General features: G+C 42.5%; 1 protein-coding gene across 2 annotated transcripts in view; it reads right to left on the bottom strand.

Moving 5' to 3' along the window:
- The window catches only part of LOC126272754 (uncharacterized), a 270,151-nt gene that overhangs the window by 93,958 nt on the left and 155,836 nt on the right, over positions 1–20,357 (bottom strand). The gene's annotated exons all lie outside the window — the stretch shown is intronic.

Below are 20,357 nucleotides of genomic sequence, written 5' to 3'. Positions count from 1 at the left end.
GACTGCAGACAGTAACAGCCTGTGGCATCCACACCCGAACAGCGACAGGCTCTAAAGGTGTTTGGAGAGGGACAGACTCACTGTGCAGAGTGTGTAGGACATAGAGGCAGACGCCACCAGACACACTTTCATAGACTGCCCATTTCTTATAATAACCTCGATAGCCACGGAGGGTGGGGGTTCGCATTGCTGGAAACCTAGTTTCCTGAAGAGCAATGCAGAAGAAAGGGTGAAGGCTGATAAGTTTTCGAAGCTCAGCTAGATGGTGGAAGAAACTGCTGCAGTTCCACTGGAGGATGATATTGTCCAAGGCTGAGAAAGGCATGAAGGGACTGGGAGGGCAATTTACGCCACTTGTTCACTCGCTGCCACCGATTCAGTACCCGTGCGAGTGACATCCATGGTGTCTGAGGGACCGGTGAGATCAAGGTCCTCAGTGGACGCCATGATCTCGACCTCATCCTCAGATGCAGAGCTCGAAGGGTGTGGTGGGGTCGGTGCCACCGCAAGTTCTTTGGCCTTAGAGGTCTTGCGCTTGGACTTCTCTCGCTGAACCTTGGGCTTCACCGGCTGGGATGGCCTCACCGAATCAGTCTCCGGGACGGAGGAGGATCGCGAAGCCCTACAACCAGCCACTGGTGGGGACTTATGCCACTGTCGGGCGTCATCCTTCCCGCTGGTGGAAGCCTGCGAAGGGAGGGTCCCAAGGGAACCCTTACAGGCGAGAGCAGCTGAAGAAGTTAGACGCTTCTCCGGCTGAGAAGTGGGGACTGACGTCCACGATGGGTGGGAGGATGTTGCTCCTGAGGTAGGTGGTGCAGGAGCAACCGGTTGGGTAGAGACAACCCCCCCCCCCCCCCCCCCCGGGCTAGGGGGCAGAAGGAGCTGTAGTGGAGAGAAAAGACTCTCCATCAGCTCTCGTGCAAACTAAGAATCAGGGCGAATAACTGTTACCTCCATTCTGAGACTTACGCTCCTCCCATGGCGTGGCCAGAGAGGGGAACATTTTTGTATCATGCTTCTGAGCATTAAATTGAGCCCGACAATGCTTAGAGACTGCTGGTGGCTGGCCGCAAGCGAGAGATGATTTACCATGCTTCATTGCGGGTCATCCGCCCTGATGCCACCTACTCCGACCAAGGGCCCTCCACACGGGCGCCACCCAGCCGCAGCAATAGCCACCTGGCAGGATGGCCATTGCTGGGTGTCCTGATGCCCCAGGGAAACGGGCATCTACTCCTTGGCATACGTGGGGAGTTAATGGCGCAGGCATCAGTAGAGCGATCCCTGTGTTGTCAGGGGGCTACAACCAACAGGGTACATGGTGGCCCCACCACAACGGACTGGCTACTGTGCTGGATGTTAGGTGACATGTGGTCCATGGTCGCCGTCAGTGCAGGCAGTGGCACTGCACAGCGCAAGGTGGAAAGTGCACGCAGGAACGTACCCATGCCCAAGAGATGGAGAGCGGGCAGGACTGCAATGCAATGACAAAGAAGCTGGCAAAAGGTCTGATCGCTAGATGGACACAATGCACCAATTAAGGTGCCGTTCCCCAATCTGCTCGCTCTTCAGAAAAATTTTGAGAGATGGAGGTCCAACCCAACAGGGGACCATCACATATGGCCAAAAAGCTTGCGACTCCTTTTAGTCTCCTCTTACGACAGGCAGGAATACCGCGGGACTATTCTAACCCCAGATCCCACAGGGGGAGATCATATATGTCAAGGCATTTCTACAACATCAAAAAAGTTATTTAAATAATTCTTTCATTCTGTTCATTTAAAATCTTATATGGGTGTGTGACCATGCTAAAATATATTTATGTCTCTTCTAGTAAATTCATACCTACTCCATTGTTAGATTTGGGTAACACTGCCATCTCATCATTTGTATCACCCAGAGAGTGTTTGTGGGTTTTAAGATGACCAGGGAGCTGATGTAACACTTGGGTGAGAATATTCTTTAATCTTATTCTAAGTTTTCTTCCAGCATGACCTACATAAAATTTGCCATACTTACATTTAATCTTAAAGAAGAAGTTGTAGGTTTCCTGAAAATTTGTAGGTGGTGTCCATTTTCATTTTGAGGAACTCTTAGTTCAAAAAAATTAATATCTCCATTATCTTCCATTTCAACAGTAAATTTAATCCAAGGACAAAAATTCTGAAACAGATGATGTAAGCTATCCAACAAGATCAACAGAGCGACAAATCCATTATTGACCAAATATTCATCTCAGAAACAACTTACAGATTCGCAAGCAGAGTACTGAGCAAGGGTTATAGTGATCATGAGGCACAGCTGCTGTGTATAGAAATGCCAACAAATAGTAGCAGCTCTGGAAAAGTAGTTGAAAAAAGAACGTTTTCTGAAGATAACATTAGAATTTTTAATCTTTTACTGGCGAAGGAAAACTGGGAAAGCATCGCCATTCAGAACAATGTTGATAGCATGTACATGAGTTTTCAGAGCATCTTTCTTCACTATTTTAATGTAGCATTTCCAAAAGTAGTAAAAACAGTAAAACCCAACAATAATAAGCAATGGGTAACTAAAGGCATAAAAAATTCTAGTGAGAGGAACAGATTTCTGCATTACTCTTGTAAGAATGAAAGTGTAACCCAAGAATTTGCACATTATTCAAAAGCCTACAAAAGAATCTGTGGTAGAGTAGTCAAAGAGGCAAAAATTATGTGGAATGACAATTCAATAAGAAACTCATCTAACAAAATGAGATCCATGTGGAGAGTTATAAAGAAACTTTTAGTTCAGTGCCAAAGCAAAAGAATGTATCATTAACATTAGAAGGCTCAAAAGTCACAGATCCAAATTCAGTTTTGGAAAAATTCAATGAATACTTCATCTCACTAGCTGAAGACCTCATTCAAGTACTCTGTCAAAGACCAGTCCTAAGTTTCTTCAGCAAGTCAGTGATATCGACTGTTTCTATGTATGTGTATGAAATAAACCCCAGTGAAATTATAAGTAAAATTAAATCATTAAGCAATAAAATGTCAAGTGTTCTTGATGAAGTACCCGATTTCATATTAAAAGCATGTGCTCACCACATAGCAAACCCCTTGGCAAAAATTTTCAACCTCTCTTTAAAAGCTGGTGTATTTCCAGATAATTTTAAGATAGCAAAAGTTTCATCACTGCTAAAAAAAGGTACTTCTGAAAAAATATCAAACTACCGACCCGTGTCACAGTTAAGTTCCTTCTCAAAAATTCTAAAAAAAAAAAAAACACTTTTATGACAGGCTTTTAAGTTTCACAAATAAATTTGCACCTCTTACAGTAGAACAACATGGTTTTAGAAAGTCTAAATCTACACAGATAGCAATTTTCGAATTCTTAGACTGCATTTTAAAATCCCTTTATGAACATACATTAGCTGCAGGTATTTTTCTAGATCTATGAAAAGCCTTCGACATCCTGGACCATAACATTCTGCTTGAAAAATTAGAAAGACGAGTAGTAAGAGGTGTAGCACATAGCTGGTTGTGTTCATACCTAAAAGACCACAGGCAGAAAGTGTCACTTCAGTATGTATTTAACAAAATGAATAAAACAAGAAACAACTCCTTTCTTTCTAGGGAATTACCAATAAAATATGGTGTACCACAAGCCTCAATCTTAGGTCCACTACTCTTCTTGATTTATGTGGATGACTTAGTTGAATATATGAGTCCCACAAAAACTATCCTGTTTGCCAATGACACCAGCATATTGCTCACTGGATCCAGTCCAGAAACTTTGCGGTCCACAGCAGAAAGTTCTATGAGAAGACTTTCTGAGTGGTTCACAAAAAACAAACTCATTATAAATACTGAAAGTACTGTGTGTGTCGATTTTCATTTAATTCCTCCAACTAATCAAATGTCTATTCAAGCCCAGTTAAAAAATGATCCCCTAGAAAATGAAAGTGTCACAAAATTCTTGGGTCTTTGGGTTCAGCAAGACAAAGTAGGACACACATATAAATAACTTCTGTGTCCTATGGCCTAAGAATTTTAAAGGCTACAACAAGCAAAACAACAGTACTGCAGGCATACTATGCACAGTTTCACTCACTAATTCAATATGGGATTATTTTCTGGGGATACTTAACACTCAGTGTAAAGGTTTTTAGAATGCAAAAAAAGAGCTTTAACAATAATTTGTGGCCTTAAAAAGATAGAGTCCTGTAAATCCCATTTTATTGAGCTTAATGTTCTAAATGCTCCACCCCTGAAAACAGGCAAACTGCTACAGAACAAAAATGTACACAACTATAGTACCAGAAGGGGATCATGTATACATCAAAAATATCACTGAACAACCACCTATCAGAGGAGTATAATTAACATTGGTGTAATACTACGCAATAAGATACCAGAGGAAATAAAATATACTACTCATCCAACATTTAAAGCTAAACTAAAGGCATTTCTAATAAAGCACTGTTTCTATTCTGTCAGAGTATTTCTGAATAAGTAACAAAATTAATTGAAATAGCTACCTAATTTTAATTTGTCTACTATTTTGCTAATACTATGTATTTTTATAACTTATCTTTGACCTGTCCAATATTAAATGTAAAATTAGCGCTATATGATAAAACTGGACCAATAAAAAATTAATCAATCAATCAATCTATGTTTGCCTAGCTCCCCATTCAAAAGAATCAATGTGTCAATAATGATCTTTTATTATATGTGATCTGATACATAGTTTTAGGTTTGTTATTTAAAGTTTCATGTTTAATATTATCTATGAATTTATTGGTAAGCACACCAACCAAACGACAACACGTAACTAACAGGGAATCCCTTGCGTGAAAGGTCACAAAAGGCCACTGATGTACACACTCGAATGTGTGGACAATGTACATGAAGAGTACATAGACAACGAAACATGCTTAACAAGTTGAAGTGACATTGAAATAGGTGTCAAGCCATGTAGCTCATCATTCTTGTTGGACAGGGAGCTACAAATCCTTTCTCCAGTGAAATGTAGTAAAGGACAGTTTCCACCCAAGGAGCGGGAACTAAGCAGATAGGCACAACAAAAAGACTACCACAAATAACTTCGGCAATTGTACCCACATCAATGTTGCACGGGCAGGTGTGTGTGTGTGTGTGTGTGTGTGTGTGTGTGTGTGTGTGTTTTGATGAAGGCCTCATGGGCCGAAAGCTTTATTTATGACATACAATTATGCTAACTGTTAACCTGAATGCTAAATTATTAAGTCTACTGTGAAATGTTGCAGGTGTACTGCCGTTTACAATTCCTTCTCATGTGTCTGATCTTGCAGGGACAGTAGGCAATATTTACGTCACAGCAAGGGCAAGTAGGAAATTGGGCATAAGAGAACTACAACTATGACATGAGCACTGCTTTTGGTCAATAGCTGGTCTGTGTGTAAAAATCATACTCCTGTAGAACAAACTATCCCTCCTGAGAAGTGTGCGACAATGAAATTCATACCACCTGGAACCACTCACAAACTCAGCCTCTGGATGTTTGTTTCTTCCTTGCCTATAAAACATTATCGCACTATCTGCAGCTATGCTTTAAAGGAGTGCCAGTTTCATGATAAGTTCCACGACAGACTGTTTCACATTTCTTCAGTTTTCATAACCCTGCTACACCAATGTGGTTCTATTTGCATTCTTTAAGAGTGTATATCTACATGGTTTGTAAATCCCACAAGGAGTTCACCTTCCATCTTGATGGGGATCTTGGGATCACTGTGGCATGCCATTTTTCATTTGGTGTTCATGGTGCAAATTAATAGTTTGTTTTCAACATTTATCAAATATCGATGGTGTCCATTCTATGAATTGTGATGTATACATCCCACAGAAGGTTGATCTTTGGCCTTCTGGACATTCATTTTGTCGCCTTCCTGATGCATATGGTGAGTCATTAGGAGCTTTTTTCCCCGTCATAATTGATAACACAACACTTTCAATTACACTTTGCTAAAGACTGAACGTGTGATCTTGTACTCAAGAGGTTCCTCGTAAGCCATTAGTTTGGTTATAAAAATCAATATTAAAAGAGAACTAATTCTAGGATAAAACTGGTGTGGCGAATTCAACTGGCTCCATAATTTCAGGAATATTTGTTTCTTTATACTGTATTATTTGCTGCAGCAAATTTTAGAACAAGAGTCAAAAAGCAACCTTGGCTGAGCAAAACATCAGCTCCAGGGGCACATCTAAAAACTTGCAGACACTCTATGGGTAACATAAATGATCAAATAGCATAAATGATCAGATAGCAATGTTACCTAAATCCAGCAATGGACTAAGTATGGATTTACTGGAAGAGACTTTAAATATTTTTAACACTACACACACTTACATAAGATCCTAAATGAACAGAATAATTTGAAAAATTAAAATTATTTAAATTTTGTTGATAATGTAGGAATGCTGTGACATTTACGGCCCTTGTAGACGATTTTGGTGCACAATATTTCTACTTATGGGTGATTATGTCCTGACAGGTTGTAATTGGATATTAAGGTGGTTTCACTCCAAACCATTATGAAGGATACAGTGATATTCTTTTGTCAAGACAGTGCTTCAACTTTTGGTGTCACCAAGTTTTATTCTTCTTCATATTTGGGATATCAGTTATATAGCTATCTATTCCTTGTACCTCTCCACCCTTTCCCTTCCTCTGTCTTGCCCACTTCCCCCATACCCTTCCCCAATAATAAGGTTGGTTTTGTCTCAGCTTTCACACTTTAATTTGTTTACAAATTTGGATATTACATCTTTAGGTGAATTTTAAACTTGGAGGTTTGACCATTGTCTCCATATGTTTCACTTTGTTGGTCTTTCTGTTCAGGTATTCTGACACTGCATTATTGTGATAGATCACTACTCTGCATTCTTGTAAGTTGTTACCCAAGCTGCTTGTTTTCTCTTCAGATTACAAAACCAGTAGATATTTACATATTAGACTATTTCTGATAATAGTCCACTCTTTTCTTATATATTAAACATGAATGCTTTTCTTTATGCAGTCAGGTAATGTTATTGTTCTGTACTGCACTTGTACCATTATTACTGGTGTATTACTGATATGTCGAATTACCCCTTCTGGTACCCCCTGCAAAATATGAGGTTCTGCACTGTAATGTAATACACCTTCTGATGGTTATACAGTTTTTCAGAGATGAGTACACTTATACTTCTGCTCTGACGATGTAGACCATTATTATTCCACACTACTGGTCTAATGGATATTTTACTTAATTTCTTTATGGTTAGTAATGGTTGATAACTTTTTTTTTGCTCCATTTATAGCTAGAAACCCCAAATCTACATATATACCTCTCATTTGACAGTCTAGAGTTTATAAGCCAATTTAGTATGGACTTCAAGTACATTTACAGGATCAATCACATAGTGACTGACTGTCTCTCACATACCAGCAACGTAACGAGTCCTATTGACTTTTCTGAAGTGGCACATGCCCAACAGTATGACCAATATCTCTGAACATTCGTCGAAGATGCTTGATCAGCATTGCAACAACAACAGATCAACATTCTGGGAGAAGATGCCAATTTATATTGTGATAACTGCCAAGGAACATTTCATCCTCTTCTCCCCCCCCCCCCCCCCCCCAAAAAAAAATCAGCTTTCCAACAACATGCCTCCGATCATGTCCACGACCCATGTCACTCGAGAGGCCGTATCACCTTTTAACTCAAGTCGCAAAGCTTCGTTTGGACAGGTACGGAGAGGGATTTCCAAGAGTGGACGCAGGCATGCGTTCAATACCAGTGTTACAAAGTACCCCATCATGTGCATGCATCATTGGGTAACTTTCCCCGACACAATCTCTTGTCACACTCGCGCACTCCTTGATGCTGTTTCCTTTGCCGAAAAACCAGTGATATCTCCTTAGAATGATCAACCTACATACTCACTAACATGAGGCAACACCTACGGACATCATCATTGCAGAAAACTAAGCCTCTGGGTTCACGTCAACTTGGCTAGCTAGCTAGGTTTGGTTGCCCACGTCACGTAACAACCGATTGAGGCAGGCAGTCTGAATATGAATTGTTCACACAGCTGGCTAGATTTTGTGCATATGTGAACAATTCAAGCTACTAACACCCCAATAGTATCGGGTTGGTCAAGAGATGGCATCATTCTGTGAATGCAGCACTGATGTGCCATGATACATCCTGGACTTTCGTCCTTCCAATAGTTCTCCTGGGCTTAAGAATGACATATAAGCAAGATTTGGTCATAAGTAAAACTTCATACGGTGCCGTATGTAGTTTTACTTACGATCAAAACAGGCTTATGTCCGTTGAAGTTATTTTATTTTATTGATTGTGACGCAACTTCTGGGCTAAGACTTTTTCATTTTTAAAAGCTTATGACTTCTGAAGAAGGCTATATTATTATAGTTCAAACCATGGTCACGATGTAGTATAAACATTTTGTGCAACAGTGGGCTGTTTCTCATTCAAAAGAAATAGGATTGTTTCAGCAGTTGCCAGAGAGCGCCAGATAACAGGCGTCACCGCGGCTGCGCAACTAAGATGACGCAGGAAGCCCATAGGTTCATATAAGTAAAATATTAGAAGATCTTACATTACATCATGAAAGAAACAAGACATTACGAGGATACTCCGAGAGCATCAGAATTTCGCGAACCACACTAAAATGCATAATTCGGGTTAAAGGGCACATTCGCATGTAAATTTTCTTGGAGAAGCAGTACTGTATCATCTCATGTTTGGTTCTTTATTATGGCATAATGCCATACACGCTAGAAGATGAAAATGTGCACTTGAAATGTAGCGAATAGTTGAAATTATCCAATAGTGTAGGATTATACACTTCGTTTCAAATAAAATGACTGCCTCAGCTGAAAAGATTAATAAAAGCCAAATTTATTTAGCACACTGACAAATATAACTTCATTGTTCTGCAAGGCGATTAATGCTTGACTGTCAGAAGGTAGAAACAAAATAAACTCTGAAACTAATAACATATTTCAGGCTTTCATAATTATGTCTACATATTTTTAATTTGGTTGGTAGTTCCTGGTCATAGATATCCGTTGTTTTTTTTTTTTTTGGGGTTGACGAATGAACAATCAATGAAGAGGAAACAGCAAAATCGCTAAATGTAACTATGGGTGACACGAATTTGGTGCCCCCGCCCTTGAAATTACCATCCGGAGCAGATACCCTGGTTTGCCCTAACATTCTGTGACCGTACATTTGCCTAAGCATAACGAAGATGCTGAGAAAAGCTGGGAAATAAATCTGCTGTTCTCTAAATTTTGACATTCCCATTTTGTACAATAAAAAATTTACCAAAGAGTACTTACATTACATGTGTCAGTATATCCCTGCTGAAAAACATGACTTCTATCAGCAGCTATGAATTCAAAAGTAGATTTGCACATTTGTTTGGCAAAAATCAATAAGCTGAAGACAAACTTTAATGCCCAATGTAATTGAAACGGCAACTCTCTTGAATTTTTCATTATCTTCTGGTGTTGCAGGATGTGCAGTCCTGTATCACACAAACATTGTGTGTTTTGTAGAATTTTATGGTATTTTCTCAGAATAAGCTTTCTATTTCTGCAGTGAGTAACAGTGAAAAACTAATTTGTTTCAGCATCTCAACAATGTAACAGCACAGATACAACATTGTTCGGACATAAAAATTAAAACAATGCAACATTATTTTTCAAAGCTAACAAACGATTCTTTAATAACTGTTACAAAAACACGTAAAATGGTATTTACCTCACATACAGAGGATAGGCAATATAATGTGAACAGTAGTAGTAATGGGATGGTTGTGTTTGATGGCCAACAACGCAGGTACGGCACGTGTTGCACTGGACTGTGTATGTTCAGCATGGACTACGCATCAGTGTAGGTTCTTTAAAAGTAGTGCACACTTCATATTTGCATTCAGAGGCTGAGGTCAATACACAATGAAAGGCCTAACTGAGTTCCAAAAAGGGCAGTGTGTGGGGGCCCGATTAGATGGAGCATTAGTAACTGAGACAGTCAACTTATTGGATATTTCAAGAACAACTGTTTCAACAGTCATGACAGCCTACACAAGACACAAAAAGACATCATCGTGTAAACGTAATAGTGGGTGCAAATCAAAAGTAAATGACAGAGACTGTCGCACCATAACACAAATTTTATCAAAACAACATAAAACTACTGATGATGTAAATAAAATAGAAAGAAACTTCCACGTGGGAAAAATATATTAAAAACAAAGATTCCAAGACTTACCAAGCGAGAAAGCGCCGGCAGACAGGCACATGAACAAAACACACAAACACACACACAGAATTACGAGCTTTCGCAACTGGCAGTTGCTTCGTCAGGAAAGAGGGAAGGAGAGGGAAAAATGAAAGGATGTGGGTTTTAAGGGAGAGGGTAAGGAGTCATTCCAATCCCGGGAGCGGAAAGACTTCCCTTAGGGGAAAAAAAAAAGACAGGTGTACACTCGCACGCACACACACACACACACACACACACACACACACACACACACACACACACACACATATATATATCCATCCGCACATACACAGGCACAAGCAGACATATTTAAAGGCAAAGTCACTCTTTGCCTTTAAATATGTCTGCTTGTGTCTGTGTATGTGCGGATGGATATATGTGTGTGTGTGTGTGTGTGTGTGTGTGTGTGTGTGTGTGTGTGTGTGTGTGTGTGCGCGCGCGCGCGCGAGCGAGCGAGCGAGCGAGCGAACACCTGTCCTTTTTTTTTTCCCCCTAAGGGAAGTCTTTCCGCTCCCGGGATTGGAATGACTCCTTACCCTCTCCCTTAAAACCCACATCCTTTCATTTTTCCCTCTCCTTCCCTCTTTCATGACGAAGCAACTGCCAGTTGTGAAAGCTCGTAATTCTGTGTGTGTGTGTTTGTGTGTTTTGTTCATGTGTCTGTCTGCCGGCGCTTTCTCGCTTGGTAAGTCTTGGAATCTTTGTTTTCAACATAAAACTACTGCGGTTAAAGTGACTGCAAAGCTCAACAACCATCTTCGAGATCATGTACCTATCGACACTGTCCAGTGAGAACTCCATAAAGCAAATAGACATGGATGATCTGCTATACCAGAACCATTAGTGACGACAATCAATGCAAAGAAGTGTAAAACACGGTGTCAGGAGCATAGATCCTGGACAGCCGATCTGTGGAGACATCATATGGTCGAATGAGTCAACATTTTTCATTATTTATACCACAGACAGGGTTTACATCTGGAGAATGCCGAAAGAAGCCTATAATCCTGATTGCTTGATTCAAACGGTTAAGTATGGAGGTAGAGGTGTGATGGTGTGTGCAATCATATCATAGTATTCTGCTGGTACCATCATTACTCTGTGTTACAGCCAACTATTATGTGAACATTTTAGGTGAGCAGGTACAACCCATGATTCAAATGTTGATCTCAACAATGATGCCATATTTCAGGATGATAATGGACCCATTCACATAGCCAGGACAGTACAATTGTGGTATGAGGAGCATGCAACTGAACTGCAGTGTCTTACCTGGCCAGCACAGAGCCTGGACATTAACATTATCAAACCCTCATGGGCACTAGAGGAGTGCAGACTCCAGAGCAGATTTTCCACCTTCCTTGAAACTACAGGAATTAGAAGAGGTTCTGGTAGAAAAGTGGGCTAACATACCACTGGAGACTATACAATCATTACATGCCGGTATTCCAAGAAGAACTGCAGCTGAATTACAGGCAAGGTTAGATTAAAAGGGAGGGAAAGGAACCAAACTATGAGGTCATCAGTCCCTTGTTGCAAATAAAACAATGCCACAAGAGTGAGAATAAAACAAACAAGACTGACAACTCAAAATGGAATGAAAGGAAAAATCACAAGAACGATGAAGGATAACAAACACGTAAATGGACAAAAGAGGACCAGGAAACAACAGAAACACAAGAAACAGAATGAAGGGATTAAAACAACAAAGTAGATTACCATGGCTGGGTGACCATGAGAATAAAAAAGGACAAGCCAGCCACTCTAACACATTAAAACCTCCACCCTAGAAGCACTAGGGTGGAGGACACAGAGGGACAACGGGCATGCACTAAAACTTACATCAAATGATAAAACCCACCCTCAAGAATAAAACATAAAACTAAATCAGCTGATGAGATGTTATCAGATAAAATCAGTGGCAACAAGTCTGGTAACCCAAGATTTCGCCTCTGGGCAGTCAAAGTGGAACAGTGCACTATAATATGGGCCACTGTCAACCGGGCACCACACCCACACTGAGGCGGGTCTTAACGGTGCAGGAGGTAACCGTGGGTCGCCAAAGCATGGCCAATGCGAAGCTGGCAGAGGACAACTGATTCCCTGCTAGAGGCCCACCTGGAAGACTTCCACACATTCGTAGTCTGCTTAATGACATGCAGTTTGTTGTGTGTACTATTATGCCATTCTGTCTCCCAAACCCAAAAAACCCTAAAGTGTAAGTCACAACGCAGGTCAGGTTCAGAGATGCCCATCTCCAGAAGCAGTTTCCGAGTAGCCTGTTTGGCCAGCCTGTTGGCAAGTTCGTTGCCTAGCATGCTGACATGTCCTAGAGTCCACACAACAATGGGACCTGTCCAGGGCATGGATGGACACCTGGATGGATGCTACCAAAGGATGGCGAGGGTAGCACTGGTTGATAGCTTGTAGGCTGCACAAGGAGTCGGTACACAGAAGAAATGATTCCTTGGGCATGAACGGATTTACTGAAGTGCATGAGAGATGGCCACCAGCTCTGCAGGGAATACACTGCATCCACTGGGCAAGGAATGCTGTTCAAAATGGCCTCTGTGGATGTAAGTGAAATCAACATGACTATCAGCTGTCGAGCAGTCTGTATAAAACACTTCAGAGCCCTAGAACACATCAAGAATCAAGAGGAAGTGACAGCGGAGAGCAGCAGGAGGAACTGAGTCCTTAGGTTCATGTGAATGGTCCAGACAAATCTGCAGCCTAGGTGCACACCATGGAGGTGTATGCAGATGGACCTGGATGGGAGGTGGCAAAGGGAAGGACTCAAGTTCAGGTAGAAGGGATCGCATGCTAACCGCAGTCGTTAGCCCTGACCTGGACCGCCAATGCGGGAGATGAACTGCTGTGGATGGAAAAAGAGAGTAACCACGAATGTGTGCAACATAACTGGCAAGCAGTTGTGCACGTTGGATCCGCAATGAAGGGACACCGGCCTCCACCAGGACCCTGGTTACCAGACTGGTTCTAAAAGCTCCATCGCTACGCGAACACCACAGTGGTGCACTGGGTCACGTAAATGCAGTGCTGAGGGTGCCACCGAACCATAAACAAGGCTCCCATAGTCAAAACGGGATTGAACAAGGGCTTTGTAGAGCTGCAGCACAGTAGAGGGATCTGTATCCTAGTTGCTCAGGCAGCAGAGGGCATTGAGGTGCTACCAGCACTTCCGCTTATGGTGATGAAGGCGAGGTAACCAAGGCAATTGGGTGTCAAAAACCAGTCCTAAGAATCAATGTGTCTCCACTACAGTGGGTGGATCATCATGAAGGTAAAGTTCTGGTTCCAGATGAATGGAACAATGCTGACAGAAGTGCATGACACGTGACTTAGTGGCCAAAAACTGCAGGCCGTGGGCAACAGCCCATGATTGCACCTTGTGGATAACTCCCTGTAGGCATCGCTCAGCAACACCAGTACTGGTGGAACAGTACAAAGTGCTGAAGTCGTCTGCATACAGAGAGGGTGAGATAGACAGCCCTACAGCTGCTGCTAGACCATTAATGGCCACTAAAAATAGTGATACACTCAATACAGAGCCCTGTAGGACCCCATTCTCCTGGATATGGAGGTAACTATGGGAGGCAACAACTTGCACACTGAAAGTACGGAAGGAAAGGAAATTCTGGATAAAAATCGGGAGCCAGCCTCGGAGACACAATTCGTATAATGTGGCAAGGATAGGGTATCGCCAGGAGGTGTCATGTGCTTTGCGTAGATAAAAAAAGACGGCAACAAGGTGTTTTCATCTGGAAAAAGCCATTCGGATGGGAGACTCGCGGGACACATGATTATCAGTTGTAGAGTGCTCCTGGCAGAAGCCACCCTGGCATGGAGCTAGTAGGTCACGTGACTCCAGGACCCCAACCCAACTGCTGACACATCATATGTTCCAGCAGTTTCAAGAAATGTTGGTGAGGGTGATGGGCTGATAGCTGTCCACATCAAGCAGGCTTTTACCAGGTTTGCGCACTGGAACAATGGTGCTCTCCAGCCATTGCGATGGAAAGAAATGCCATCACACCAGATCCAGATCCAGTTGTAGTCAGACAGACTGTGGATCCGATCTGGCCCAGGAGCTGTGCCGGGGCAATGTGCAAGTGTGCTGCGGAGCTCCCACTCTATAAATGGGGTGTTGTAGGGTTCACTATGGCATGTAGTGAACGAGAGGACTTCCCTCTCCATCTACCGTTTGAGGGTGCGAAAGGCTGGGGGCTAGTTCTCCGACACAGAGGCTCGAGCATAGTGCTCGGCAATCGCGTTTGTGCCAGTAGATAGCAGGCTATTGAGGTAATGCCAGGGACACGTGTTGTGGCCTGGTACTCAGAAACACGTCTGATCTTCGTCCAGACTTGGGAATGTGACATATGGCACCCAATGGTTGACATGTCTCTCTCCCAACACTCCTGTTTCCATTGTTTTATAAGTTGGCAAACACGGGCATGGAGCAGCTTAAAGGCTGTCAGATGCTCTAGGGAAGGGTGTCGCTCATGCCACTGTAGAGCTTGCCGACACTCTGCAATTGCATCGGCGACATCCGGTGACCACCAAGGTAATGTTTTTCACCGGGGGCACCCTAAAGAGTGAGGGATTGCATTTTTTGCTGCACAAACAATTATGGTAGTCACCTCCTCAACCATCATATCAACATTACCATTTGGGGGAAAGTCCATGGTGACATCAGAGGTGAAAGTTTCCCAATCTGCCTTGTTTAAAGCCCATCTGGGCAGGTGTCCATGGGCCTGACACTGGGGCAGTGATAGGAAGATGGGGAAGTGGTCACTACCACACAGATCTTCATGTGCTCTCCAGTGGATAGATGGGAGAAGTCCTGGGCTGCAAACTGATAAATCAGTGGCTGACTAATTACCTTGAGCCACACTGAAATGTGTGGTGGCCCCAGTATTTAAGAAGCAGAGGTCAAACTAGGACAGTAAAGTTTCAACACCCCTGCCTCGGCCAGTAAACATGGAGGTACCCCACAAAGGTTTATAGGCATTAAAATCTCCCAAAAGTAGGAAAGGTTTAGGGAGTTGATCAATCAGTGCAGCTAATACATTCAGGGGTATTGCACCATCTGGAGGAAGTATACATTACAGACTGTTATTTCCTGGGTTGTCATTATTCTGACAGCCACAGTTTTAAGATGGGGTTGAAGAGGCACAGTTTCACTACAGACTAAGTTTAGGACATAAACACAAACTCCACCTGAGACTCAATTACAGTCACTATGGTTCCTGTAATATCCCTTACAGCCATGGTGGGAAGGGGTCCGCATTGCCAGGAACCAGGGTTCCTGGAAGGCAATGCAGAAAGCAGGTGTAAAGCTTAACAGCTGCCATAGCTCAGCCAGGCGGTGGAAAAAACTGCCACAATTCCATTGGAGGATAACATCATTGAGAGACTGGAAAGGCATGGAACATTCAATGAGGCAGTTTACGCCTCAGGGTCACCTGCCATCATTAACTTTTTGCCTGAGCAGTTTACATCCGTTCTGTTTCAGGATCCGGTGAGATCCAGGTCCTCAGCGGACACCAGAATTTCCACCCCATTGTCGACACAGAGCTTGTAGATAGTGTTTGTGTGAGTGCCACTGCAAGTGGTCTTTTTTTCGATTTCTTGCGCTGTAGCATGGGTTTCCCTGACTGGGAGGACTTCACTGAATCAGTCTCCGGGACTGAGGCTGGGCGTGAAGCCCTACGACATGCTGCTTTTGGGCTCTTCAGCAACTGGCAGGTCCACCTTTCACACTAGCAGAAACCTGGGAAGGGAGTAACCCAAGGGCTCCCTTCCTAGCGAGAGGAGCCAAAGAAGCCTGATGATTCTTGGGCTCAGAAGTGGGGACTGAAATTTCCAATGGTTTGGGGGGTGTTGCTCCCGAAGTACGTGGTGCGGGAGCAACAGGGAGGGAAGTGGCCCCCACCGTCAAGGGGTCAAGTGTAGTCTCCCAGTTCTGAGGGGCGACATGAATTCAAGGAACTGATGGGGCAACAACTATTTTCATAGCCACGGCATATGAGGAGGTCATAGCCACAAGATGTAGGCACTCAAATTTACTTTTAGCCTCAGTGTATGTCAGTCGGTCCAGGGTCTTATATTCTGTGATTTTCCTCTCTTTCTGTAAAATCTTGTAGTCTGGTGAGCAAGATGAATGATGCTCTCCACAGTTGACATTGATGGGAGGTGGGGAAAAGGACTATTGGGTTGGGATGGACGTCCACAATCTCGACAGGTGGGGCTGTAAGTACAGCAGAAAGACATATGGGCGAACTTCCATCACTTAAAGCACTGCATCGGGGCAGTGATATATGGCTTGACATCTCACCAGCAGACCATCACCTTGCCCTTTCTCGGGCAATGCGTTACCCTCGAAGGCCAAGATAAAGGCACCGGTGGCAACCTGGTTATCCCTCTGACCCCGATGGACGTGCCAGCCGAAATGAACACCTTGCTGCTCTAAATTGGCATGCAGCTCATCGTCAGACTGCCAAAGGAAGGTCCCTGTGGAATATAATACCCTGTACCATATTTTAGCTCTTATGAGGCATAATGGTGACAGGAAATCCCCCAACTTGCCACAAGCGAGTACTGCCCGTGACTGGGCAGATAATGCAGTTTTTATCAAAACTGACCCAGAACGCATTTTGGACAAGCCCTCCACTTCCCCAAACTTGTGCTCCAAATGCTCGACAAAAAACTGACGCTTCATGGACATGAAAGATTCCCCATCAACTCTCGTACACACGAGGTACCAGGGCAAATAATATTCACTGCCATCCTTAGCCTGGCATTCCTCCCGTGGTGTGGCCACGGAGAGGAATGACTTGGGGTCATATTTCTTAGCATTTAAGTTCGACTTTGCCCACTTAGAGACTGCTGGCGACGGACCACCAGCAAGAGATGACGTACTATGCTTCATGGTGTGTCATCCGCTATGATGCCACCCACTCCGACCAGGGGCTCTCACCACTGGTGCCACCCAGCCACAGCAAATGCCACCTAGCAGGATGGCCATTGCCGGGAGTCCTGATGCCCCAGGGTGACGGGCATCTACTCCGTGGCATACATGGGGAGTTAACAGTGCAGGTATCAGCACAGTGATCCCTGTGTTGACAGGAGGTTACAACCAACAGGGAACATGGTGGCCCCATCACTATGGACTGGCTACTGTTCTGGAAATGAAATGCAAATAAGTCCATGGCACAGAAAATGACACTGCATAGTGCATGGTGGATGGTGGAAAATGCACCCAGGAAGGTGTCCTCACCCAAAAGATGGAGAATGGGCAGGACTGCAATGCTACGATAAGAAAATGGGCTAAAGGTCTCAATGCACAATGGACACAATGCACCATGTAAGGTGCCCTTTCCTAATTGGCTCGCTCTTCGGGAAAATTTTGAAAACTGGCAGTCAAACCCTACAGGGGACGATCACATAAAGGACGAAAAATACGAGACTCGTTGTAGTCTCCTCTTATGACAAGCAGGAATATCTCGGCCCTATTCTAAATCCCGGACCCACAGGGTGATGAATTACAGGCAAATGGCGGTCCATCTCCTTATTAATAAACTATTCCCAAGCGAGTTCAGGTATACACATTATTTTGCCCATCCCCTGTATATTGCCTGCAACAATAAATCCCAAATATATGAGCATAATTTTTTGGTTTCCTATAACATTTGTCTTTATTCAGTTAAAACATTGTTTTGAGTGAACAATTCAATTCATTCTCCCTAAATAAAAAGTAGTTGAAGAAATTGGTTTTCGAAGAGTCCTGTTATCTACACACTTGATCAAACTTCAGGTAATAAGGTACAGGTACAGTAGGACCTGTCACGCCTCAGGGGTGAAGTTAACATTAGGATGAGTTAAAAGTGTTCATGACAATCATATTTTGGAGGTGCTAGTTTTAAGACATTAGTAAGTAATAGTGATTTCAGTTTTTGTGTGAGTTTTGCAATTCTTGTGAAAGACAAGATGATATCTTTACCAAGATCACAGCTGCACCACAATCAACTTGAGGGCAATGCAAAGTGTGATCCGCCATATTAAACTTGCACGACAGACAGAGGGATGATTTTCTTAAAATATGTTTGTAAGTCCAAAATTTGTAAAGCCACAAAGAGAATCACTTATGACAGAGGTAATGGCGCACAAATGTAAGTATGCTTAAAAATGTTCAACAACAACAACAACATCAACAACAACTATTACTATCACAGTTTTTAAAGACACCTTGCCTTTCTCTCTTATTGATTGTACCTATTATACTGAGTAGAAGCAAAGCTTAACTTGACCTGTACGTAAGAATGACAATCAAAAATTATCACACGATTACAAGCTGAACCATATATTTTACCTGCAGTACCAAAAAGACTGAGTAAATTCTTAATATGCTGTTGACAAACTACTGTAACACTTATAATGCCCATGATACAAAAGAATCTAGTTTCCAGAAAGTTGAAACACGGTAATTGCATTAATTAAAAGTTATAGACAATGTGGAACAAGCCATGGACAGATGCAAAGTGACTATTTTGAGACAGCTCAATTTCAACATGTTTGATTTCCATATCATATTTTTGAAAATAAAGCCATTTAATTTTTCAAACACTACACTCAGTGTGCAACAGGAACCTGAAAAGCATTCATTGTTGGATCTGATGAGTGTACCTGCAAAAGTGTTCAAAAAGTTCCTCAGCGGTTTGGTCTTCAGTACACTGCTAATCTCCCTAACATTGATATATTAAATGTGTTACATTCTTACAACCATTATTTAAAAGTGTTACATAAGTGCTAATCCTAATAGTGTCACTTCGGTATTATCAAGTATGAATGATGACCATTATTGTTTTCAAGAGGTACAAAACTGGGTCTCAAACTAAACACCAAGATACCAAAATTTATCACTGAATTTCCACCTACACACTCACTGTGTTCCACCACTCTACCAAATTAACAACATACCTTACATTTCTCAATGAGCACGTAGTTTTAACAGAACAGGCTGTCACAGTTAGCATGAAATTTCTCTAGCCTATACCAACTTCAAAAATGTTTTCACTTAAATTAAAAACTAATAAGCTCACCAGTTCTGCCTTGTCTCTAGGACTGTGATATTTATCCAATACTAGGCAAATAGCAAATATACCACACTTGAGCTACCCATGAATTCTTGAGCGAGGTACGTATTAACATTTGGTTATTTCATGATGTTAGTCTTATCATTCTCAGTCAGGCTGCAGATGAATGGACAATATGTGGTGCTTTCTTCATTGAATTCTTTGTCATCAGTCTCTTACACGTATCTCCTCACCTATCAAATATAAGGGATGATCAAAAAGTTTTGGTTTGAAGCCCATACAGACCAGAATCAATATGTCAATCAGGCAAAATTGCCGTGAGCCCTGTGGTAATCACAGTACCAACATACCAGGTTAAAGATAACAGTTTGGTAAAACACTGTCCTGGTGTATAGAGATGTCTGTAACTGCCTGTTGCACATCCTCATCTGACAAGGATCATTGACCCTTCCAAACCTTTTTTAAGGTACCAAACACTTGATAATCACATGGGAAGAGATCAGGACTACAGGCTGGATGCTCCAGAGTCTCCCTTGCAGTTTTCCTCGACATTTCGCCATAATTGCATACATATTTTTCATTTTCCAATGAATGCCTACTGGTGTCTGACCTTTGGCAACCAAGAAAAGAACCCCCATCATGTCGGTCTTATTTGGGTACTCTTGATAAGAAAGTCACCATAGTTCATTTCTTTCTCATTTTCCGCATGCATGTTGGAAGGCACAAATGCCACACTATCCCTTGCCTACATAATGGCGCTTTATATAAGCCTACATGCGCCGAGTTGGGTTATATTGCATACACACTGCACAAATGCCCTCAAATGGAAACTTCTTCATCGCCCCTTATACCTATCAATACTTCATAATTGCAGTACTTCTGATATGCATGTACGTAATAACCTGTGGGTGACCCAACTGATGTTGCGTTCTTCCTGT

Source organism: Schistocerca gregaria, chromosome 5 (genome assembly GCF_023897955.1).
Source record: "Schistocerca gregaria isolate iqSchGreg1 chromosome 5, iqSchGreg1.2, whole genome shotgun sequence".
NCBI lineage: Eukaryota > Metazoa > Arthropoda > Insecta > Orthoptera > Acrididae > Schistocerca > Schistocerca gregaria.
Note: the sequence above shows the minus strand (reverse complement) of the source record. Positions and strands in the feature narration are given on the sequence as shown.